Genomic DNA, 10,340 nt, shown 5'->3' on the forward strand with positions numbered 1-10,340 from the left:
TTGTTCTGGGAGTCTGGTTTGTTGTACCCCCTCGCAATTGGTCTGTCTTGCTCATGCCCTTTTCTAGATCTGCTTTCTGTTAGTCTTGTTTGTGCAACACTTGTATAATATTGTATTTCCTACATGAACTTTGAAAAATGTTTTTGTTCAATAAAACTGATCTGAAATGTATCTGTACAGTCTTTTATCCACCTGTAGGTCCACTAACGCAGGTGCCCTATGATCAGACATTTCCTGTATATTTATCTAGTAACCCTAACTCAAATCCTGTGGTGTTAAAACATCTTGCTGTGAGGGGGGGGGGAATCAAAACCTCTAATGGTTGAGCCACAACATTTAATTAACGATATCCATGTGTTTCTATGAATTTTTCCATTTTTCTGCTGCTTATGTGGGGTCAAGTTGTGGGTGCAGCGGTCTTAAGCAGACAAGCTCAGACATCGCTCTCCTCAGCCATCACCTCAAGGATATTGAGGCCTTCCCAGCTGAGGGAATCTCTCTCCAGCATGATCAAGCTCCTTACACTATCTCTAATTAAGAGCCAGGTAGATTTTTAGAGGAAAGTAATTTATGCTATCTCATTCATTTGGTCAGTAACTAGAACTTGCAGTCAGGATAGGAGGAAGGTGGAAATACTGACTGGCTGGTAAATCAACAGCTTCACCTAAACATTAATGCAGCGTCAGAGTAAAGAAAATTCTGTACAGAACTGTTGTAAAAGTGATAGCTCAGTCTCCTGCTTCACTTTTCCTTCATTCATAATCAAAACCTCCAAATACTCAGAACTCGTCATCTGGGGAAGCAGCGCCTCCCTGATCTCAAGTGGGCTCTTCACCTTTTCTGGCCAATAATAATGGCCTTGAATTGGAGGTGCCAATTTTCTTTCCCACCGCTTGAAATTCTGCCTCAAAATTGTTGTCACCACCTGAAGCCAACAGAAACAGATCATTGCAAAAAGCAAACACAACACCATGAGGCCACCAAAACATCTGGAAAATTTCCATAAATATTCTGAGCAGAACTGGTGACAAAGGACAACCATGGTGGAGTAAAACACCCACCGGAAATGGGTCGGTCATTAATGGCAATATGGACCAAGCTCTGCGTGTACAGGGATACATATAGGGTCTTGGGGTGAGCATACTAAACGGCGTCCAGAGGATGGTCTGTTTATTCAACCTCATCTCTGGTGCTGGTGACCACCTGACCACCTCTTAATTTTAAATACATGTAGAAATTGAGGGTTCTTGGGAGGGGCCATGCTGACACTGCTGTTATAGGGCTGTTTTGGTTGACACATCTCTACAATGTTGTGTGGAGATCAGGGGCGGTACCTCTGGACTGGTAGACCGGGGTGGTGATTCCCATCTTTAAGAAAAGGGGCCGGAGGGTGTGTTCCAACTATAGGGGGATCACACTCCTCAGCCTCCCTGGGAAAGTCTATACCAGGGTGCTGGAAAGGCGTGTCCGTCTGTTAGTCGAACCTCTGATACAGGAGGAACAATGCAGTTTTTGTCTTGGTTCTGGAACACTGGACCAGCTCTTTATCTTCTCAAGGATACTTGAGGATGCATGGAAGTTTGCCCAACCAGTCTATATGTGTTTTGTGGATTTAGAGAAGGCTTTTGACCGTGTCCCTCAGAGTGTCCTGTGGGAGGTGCTTTGGGAGTATGGGGTGTTTTACCCATTGCTACGGACCATTTGATCCTTAAACAACCAATGCGGATGGGCTCCACCAGGGCTGCCCTTTGTCACCAATTCTGTTTGTAATTCTTATAGACAAAATTTCTTGCGCCACTTGGCTCAGTCTTGGGTGATCTCAAAATCTCATCTCTGCTTTTCTCAGATGATGTGAGAAAAGCTTCATATCAGGATTCATCGGGTGATGGCCTCCAGCTCACACTAGAGCGGTTTGCAGCTGAGTGTGAAACGGTAGGAATGAGAATCAGCACCTCCAAATCTGAGTCCATGGTCCCCAGCCAGAAAACGGTGGAGTGCCCACTCCGGTCAAGGACTAATTCCTGCCCCAAGTGGAGGAATTTAGGTATCTCAGGGTCTGTTTCATGAGTGACTGAGGGAGCAGGAGATCAACAGACAGATTGGTGTTGCAGCTGCAATGATGCAGACGCTGTACCGGTCTGTCGTGGTGAAGATAGAGCTGAGTGTAAAAGTGAAGCTCTCAGTTCACTGGTTGATCTACGTTCCTACCCTCACCTATGGTCACGAGCTATGGGTAGTGACCGAAAGAATGAGATTGTGGATACAAGCAGCAGAAATGAGCTTCCTCCGAGGGGTGGCTGGCCTCTCCCTTAGAGATATAGGATGAGAAGTTTGCCCATCTGGGTGGGGCTCAGAATTAGAGCCTCTGCTATTCCACATTGAAAGGAGCCAGTTGAGGTGGTTTGACCATTTGATAATGATGCCTTCTGGCTGCCACCTGAGTGAGGTGTTCCGGGCATGTCCCACCAAGAGGAGGTCCCAGTGTAGACCCAGGACACACTAGAAAGATTGTATGTCTCGGCTAGCTTAGGAACGCCTTGGTGTTCCCCTGGACAAGCTGGAGGTGGCTGGGGAGAGGGAGGTCTGGGGATCTCTGCTTAGGCTGCTGCCCCCACGACTTGGCCCGATAATCGAAATAAGATGGATGGTTTATAGATGGATGGATGTTGACATTGTTTTCATGTACCATTGGGATCCAGTTTGACCATCTCTTGCAAGCAAGAATAGATATGATTATTAAGGTTAAATGTACAGTACCTTGGCAAAAATATTCGCTCATGCATCCAAATCATTAAATTCAAGTGTTCCAACCACTTCCATCAGCACAAGTGTATCAAGCACCTAGTATGCAGAGTACATCTGCAAACATCTGTGAAAGAATGGGTTGCTCTCAAGAGCTCAATGAATTTCAGCATGGTACTGAGATAGACTGCCACCTGTGCAGCATGTCCAGTTGTGAAATGTCCTCACTACTAAATGCTCCACTGTCAACCAATAGTGGTGTAAGAACAAAGTGGAAGTGATTGAGAATAAAGCAATTTAGCCACGAAATGGTAGGCCATGTAAAACCACAGAGTGGATCAACTTCATGTGGCCTTCAGATTAGATCAAGAGGTCTAACCCAGTCTGTAGAGCGCTTTAGATTGTACAGCAGAGGAAATGTGTTATCTGGAATGACAAATCATGTTTTTCCATCTGGGTTTGGCAGTTGGCAGGAGAAAAGTACTTGTTAACTGTATTGTCCTAATGTAAAGTTTAGTGGAGTGAATTTATGGTATGGGGTTGTTTTACAGTAGTAGTAAAGTGAAAGGAATTCTTAATGCTTGAGCATACCGAGACATTTTGGACAATTTCATGCTCCCAGTTTGGGGACAGCCCCTTCCAGTTCCAACATGACAGCGCACCAGTGCACAAAGCAAGGCCCATAAAGATAAGGATGAGTGAGTTTGGTGTGGAAGAACTTTCCTGACCTCACCAGACCTTTGGGATGAATTAGAGCAGAAACTGCGAGACAGGCCTTCTCATACAGCATCAGTGTCTGACCTCACAAATGTACTTCTGGAAGAATGGTCACAAAAACCCATGAACACATAAACGCACCCCTAAACCTTTTACAAACTGAGCCACGAAATGGAAAGCCTTCACTGGAGAGTTGAAGTTGTTATAGCTGCAAAGGGTGGACTGACATTATATTAAACTCCATGGATTAAGAATGGAATGTCACTCAAGTTTATATTAGGGAATACTTTTGGCAATATAATGAACACTGACCTCATTAATTAAACTTTGGTCTATGCTCATATTAAACTTGGCCAATGTAACTACACACACCCACAGGAAAATTAGTAAAACCATAAAAGATTTTTCTCTTTTAAAAAGGAGCTGATCAATAAGGCATATGGGTGGGTTTTTACCTTTTTCAGGGCCCAACAGAAAGCACAAAGCATGAACTCCATGGGGGCTTACACGTGGAGTAGCATCCGATTTCTCAGACTCCCAGAGGATGAAGTCTCCACTCCTCGGGAACAATCACAGATTTCAATGCTGTGAGCTGCTTTGAAACAGCAGGTAAAGTGATCAATGGACTCCTACTGTTTTTAAAACAGACTGAAGATAACACTGTTTAAAAAAACAAAACAGAAAAAAACCACATAATCTTATCAAAAACTAACAGACAGAATTTGTTCTTCCATCTAAATAAACAAGCCACCTAATCAAAACACCTTTTAAACTAAAGATTTGTTTGAAGAAAATTTTCGCTTATATAGGTTAATGAGATATGAAAAGCTTGCTCTATTCAAATATGTAAATTCAGGTTTTGACCGTTTGAAAGGAAAATGATCCAAGTTACTTTTGTCCTCAGTGATGTACCCCATTGTTTTGTGACATTGTGCCTTAAAGTCTCAACTGGAATATTTCAGCCACACCCATCTTTGTTTACTTTCCTTCCTTGGGTCAAAGATTATCTGAGCATTAGGGTTAGTAGTTGATTGACGTATTCGTGCTGCAAACACAGTAAGAATGTCAGCAATCACAGGCTGTTGGACTGAGTGTGGCTGGTTGCAAATTTTTAACTACCCAACCTGAACAGTTGGGTTGGTTTACACCATACAGCTGCTTCCCTTCACCATTTGAAATAATGCAGGATTGAAACACTCAAATTGCTCATCTTAAACTCATCGTAGTAACTATGTCCATATTTTATACTCAATACCAAAATCAGAAAAAAATACCCAATGCTCAATTGCACTTTCATTGGGTTTTAAATGAAGTTTAGGACTGAACATGTCACCCATTTTCTAAGTAAACACATTTTTAAAGTTGCTATTGATGAAAAATTCACACCAGATTCTATTAACAAATTTTGTACTCTTCATCAAATCAGCAAAGAAACACAGAAAAGAAGGTCAGACACCAACTGGGAAGAATCCGAAGGACAAACGGAACAATTGTCATCCCTTGTGTAGTAGGTTTATCAGAGAAACTCAGGAGAGTCTTTTCCAAGCATGACATCCCATTGTACCTCAGACCCAACCATAGACAAAAAACTGGATCATCCTAAAGACAAAACTCTCAATCACAAACTTAACAGCTTAGTTTATGCTGTACAGTGCAGCAAGTAATGCTTAGACGTCTACATTGGTTAGACCAAACACTTCATAAATGCATGGCACAACATAGAAAAGCAATCTCGATAGGTCAAGACTCAGGTGTACATCTGCATCAAAAGGACAATGGCATCCTCGAAAGAGTGAGCAAATATTCACATTTTGGACCAAGAAGACTGTTGGTTTAAAAAAAAGGAGTGAAAGAATCTATGTCCACTGTGAACAACCATCCTTGAACAGAGATGGTGGCTTATGACACCAACTGTCTGCCATCTATAATCCAGTTGTGAAATCCCTTCCCAGACACCTTAATGCCTACTCACGCCTGGGGTCATTTGATCCCAGTAAGTCACATATAATAGGGTGGGGCAAGGGCTCACAATGGGTTCACCTGAAACCTTGTCTGATTGTGCCCACATCCGTTTTCACACTTTGGCGTTAGTTTAGGCAGAGGATCAACAGAGGTCCACGACCCTCTTAGGGACGCTCTGGGACTCTCCACCAATTGCTCTTGGAATTGAAGAAACTTCTTGGATGAGAGGTGAAACGTCTTCAAGAAACTTAAAGAGGTCCAGATGCTTTTCAAGCTCTTTAGACAATTTATGGAATCCATATATGCAAAGAAATCAAACCATAGAAGCCCATAAATTATGTGTAACAATGAGAAATGACACAGGGAAAAAGGAAAAAGTATTAAACACATCAAGGCTGTCATTCCATACAATACCAGTTTGCATACAAGGCAAACAGGTTGACAGGATACCACAATAGCAACCCTCATACATTTGGACAATAGTAATGCTGTTTACTTACTGATAAATTGTATTCTTCTGCCTATTGTCTCAACTCCCTCTTCACCACAGCCAGTACAATTACTGTGTATGCCTTCCTGAATTAACTTTTTTATAAAACGTTTTACATAAATTTGTTAGTATGACTGTGGAGGAGCTTTGCACGAATCTACAGACTGGGACACATTGAGGGCTGCTTGGAGGAGTTTACGGACACTGTCACCTCTTATATCTAGAGTCCCCCGAGAGCAGCCATTTGGCTTTTCTACCTTTAAAACCCGCCTTCCAGCCAAATGGCTGGTAGGTGTTTAGCTAGGCTTTAGCTTCAGCCAAGTGGAAGCTAAATTGGCTAGTCATTCATATGTAAATTAGGTTGTTACCTGAGAATTCTGGAGGGGAGTGGGGGTGTGTGAATGAGGGGGTGGGGGAGCTGCTAAAAGCTGTGAACTTCCTTTTGTGTTCATCTTGATGCATTCTCAATCATCCAGGGAAATAAATCTCCAAAAGTCACCAACTTGGAGTGGTTAGTTTCCTGAGCCACAAGGAAACTTGGAGTGTTTCAGTTTGCCATCTTAGAGAGAAATCAACACACATGGGTGTATGTCCTTTGTTTCTGAGATTTATTGATAAAAACAGTACAAAAAACCAACCATTTGTACACATATTTACAAATAATAATAAAAAGTGAGTGAGTACATTTCAACATTTTCAGCAATCACTCACAATCCTGGCACTGCCATGGTATCTGTAGTCTGCATTTACCACATGTGTATCTGTAGTAGAGATGGCACGATACCACTTTTTTTATGTCCGATACCGATACCGATATCATAAATTTGGATATCTGCCGATACCGATATGAATCCGATATAGTGTTTTTTAATCAACAAAACTGTTTTTTAAATATCTTGCTGCATTTTGTATAAGTTCATACTCAAGTTTAAAACAACAACTACACTAAAGCTATTCTGTTAAACCTGTATGCAAAAAAATATATTTCATAGTTCAGCAATACTGATCAATCTAATAAACTTAAACCTACACCATCCTCCCTATTCTGGTATTTTAAAGAGTACTTAGCATAAATATTAAGCAACCTAACTAATAGGGTTCCAACTCCCAGCAACAACAAAAATAAATAAATAAAAAATAGGGACCCACCCCTCACGCTCCACCTCATGATGCTTAATCGACGTAATCAACCTTAATTTGATGCAGTGTGAAAAAAAATGCACAGAAATCAATTATTTTTCAAGAAATATTAAATAGATTCAACAGCTTTCTTCAACAAAATTGCAGACTGCACAGATGGTACCTTCCCAAAGGAAAAAGTACTATAGCTTACTAGGGTATATATATTAGACTTAATAGTCACTATATACAGTAATGGACTTCTATTCATTTTGCATCAAATTAAAACTTTGGGTGTCAGATAATTATTTATTAAAAGCTAGACATTTTAAATGAGAATAAGAAAGAAAAGTATGTCTTTGTGCCCCCTTTTCCCTGTTAATGCCCTATCGGCCCCCCTGGCTAAACTTTGCTAGATCCGCCCCTGCACAGTTACCAGCGTCAGCTACGTAGAAAAAGATCCTGGTGTAGAAAGTAATATTAAATAAATTCTAACAACAGCTGATCAAGCTTAAACGTGCTGCTGTTGTTCAGCCGCTGGTTTCCTCTTTCTGGTGCAAAGTGGGCCAAAAGCAAACTAGAGACACGGACTCGCGACAGAAAAGCCGATCAGCTGATCGTTAAGCAGTTTCATGATCGAAGTAGCAGCAAGAAGAGGCAGTCGCTTGTTAAGCTTAACGCAGGAATGCTTTACAAACATTCAGAGATGGACTTACAAACTTGCTTTACTTCTCTTGGGATAACTTTGTCGGAGATGAAATGCCGGGTTGCTAGCGAAGCTCCACATGCTATCCAGACCACCACAGGTCCCGCATGCCACAGCCGCTCTATCACGTGATGCATACTGCTCCGACGTGCTAACGTTCTGAGGTGAGTTACGGCGTGTTGCAAGTTTTGTGAGGTGCTTTCGTGATATTTAATGGATCGATTACATTTTTTATTTTTCTCCGATATCCGATCCAGTAATTTAGGTCAGTATCGGACCGATACCGATACGTAATATCGGATCGGTCCATCTCTAATCTGTAGCAGTGAACACATCGCACAGTGGCATGATTGTTCTTGCATTTGTGTTTGACCTGACACATGGCTCTTTTTCCAGGGCTAGGTGTGGAGGGTTGTGTCCAAAGCAACTGTTCTTTTCTTGCCTTCTTCCCAACACTACCAGCTTCCCAACACTACCAAAAGGAAGCCAAACACTGTCACCCTTTACAACAAAACAAAGTGTGGCATGGATGTGATGGACCAGATGGTTCGGGAGTACACTGTCTGCAGAGGAACACGGCGCTGGCCAGTTGCCGTGTTTTACAACATGATTGACATGGCAGCACTGAATGCACATGTGCTGTATCAAGCATGCACCGGGACGAAGGAAAGACGGGTGGACTTCCTGGTGGAGCTTGCAAGAGAGTTGGCTCACTCTCATGTAGCTGGGAAGAAGGCAAGAAAAGAACAGTTGCTTTTGGGTTTTGATAATTGATTTATCAATTAAAATCGATTCTGGCTTGGATAACGTGATATTGATTCATTAAAATCCTGAATCTATTTTTAAATATAAATTTATTTTTCCTGAAACGCCAGAATCTCAGGTTAAACCTCACAAAATTTCTACAACCACCAAACAGCTAAAACAGTAAATGAGAGCAGGTACACGGATGGCGCTTTGTGTTTACGTCATTTTTGCGCTAGATTCTGAAGCTGCAGGTTTTATCTCTCTCCAAACAATATTGACTGAACCAGCAGTCAAAGACAATGCAATCTATGCTTCACATTTCGCTTCACGTAAACATCGTCACAAATTTCCTCTTACTTTTGCCGTTTTGCTTCCACCACGATAAAATCACACTTCATGTAGAGCTCTCTCTCTCTCTCTAAATCGATAATCAAAACACACCCCTACTTATTACCCACCAGTCTACGGTGTCAGCTGCTGTTTTCTTTTTGTTTTTTTTTTACTTACTTCCAATAAGAAAGCCTCATTTCTGCAGTTCAAAACTGAACAAATTTAAACTTTTTAAAATTATGCAAAATTGCAAAATGCTTAGCTGTGTCTCTAGTCAAACCTCTGTAACTTTGCTCTGCTTCACTTCATTTTTGACTGCACAATATTTTTAAGGTCATCTGTTATAAAAACCCAGACCAGGAAAACCGCCTTCATGTTTTTCTGTTTTATCCTCAGTTACTTTGACACAAAGGAATCTGCTGTGATGCTTACACCTTTGATAAAGTCTCACAAGTGTCAGGTTTCTTTTTATAGATATAAAAATATAGATATGTACTGATAAGCGATCAGAATTATAATATTTCTGACTGTCTGAGGCAAAATTTCACCGATTCAAATCGAATCATATCGATTCAGGACCTTGTGAATCAGAATCGAATCGATTCTGGAAATTAGTGACGATACCCAGCCCCTACTTACAGTGGGGCAAAAAAGTATTTAGTCAGCCACCGATTGTGCAAGTTCCCCCACTTAAAATGATGACAGAGGTCAGTAATTTGCACCAGAGGTACACTTCAACTGTGAGAGACAGAATGTGAAAGAAAAATCCATGAATCCACATGGTAGGATTTGTAAAGAATTTATTCGTAAATCAGGGTGGAAAATAAGTATTTGGTCACCTCAAACAAGGAAAATCTCTGGCTCTCACAGACCTGTAACGTCTTCTGTAAGAAGCTTTTCTGTTCCCCACTCGTTACCTGTATGAATGGCACCTGTTTGAACTCATCATCTGTATAAAAGACACCTGTCCACAGCCTCAAACAGTCAGACTCCAAACTCCGCCATGGCCAAGACCAAAGAGCTTTCGAAGGACACCAGGAAAAGTATTGTAGACCTGCACCAGACTGGGAAGAGTGAATCTACAATAGGCAAGCAGCTTGGTGTGAAAAAATCAACTGTGGGAGCAATCATCAGAAAATGGAAGACATACAAGACCACTGATAATCTCCCTCGATCTGGGGCTCCACGCAAGATCTCATCCCGTGGGGTCAAAATGATCATGAGAACGGTGAGCAAAGATCCCAGAACCACACGGGGGGACCTGGTGAATGACCTGCAGAGAGCTGGGACCAAAGTAACAAAGGTCACCATCAGTAACACACTACAACGGCAGGGAATCAAATCCCGCAGTGCCAGACGTGTTCCGCTGCTGAAGCCAGTGCATGTCCAGGCCCGTCTGAAGTTTGCCAGAGAGCACATGGATGATACAGCAGAGGATTGGGAGAATGTCATGTGGTCAGATGAAACCAAAGTAGAACTTTTTGGTATAAACTCAACTCGTCGTGTTTGGAGGAAGAAGAATACTGA

This window comes from Rhamphochromis sp. 'chilingali' (assembly GCF_963969265.1).
Source record: "Rhamphochromis sp. 'chilingali' genome assembly, chromosome: 9".
NCBI classification, from domain to species: domain Eukaryota; kingdom Metazoa; phylum Chordata; class Actinopteri; order Cichliformes; family Cichlidae; genus Rhamphochromis; species Rhamphochromis sp. 'chilingali'.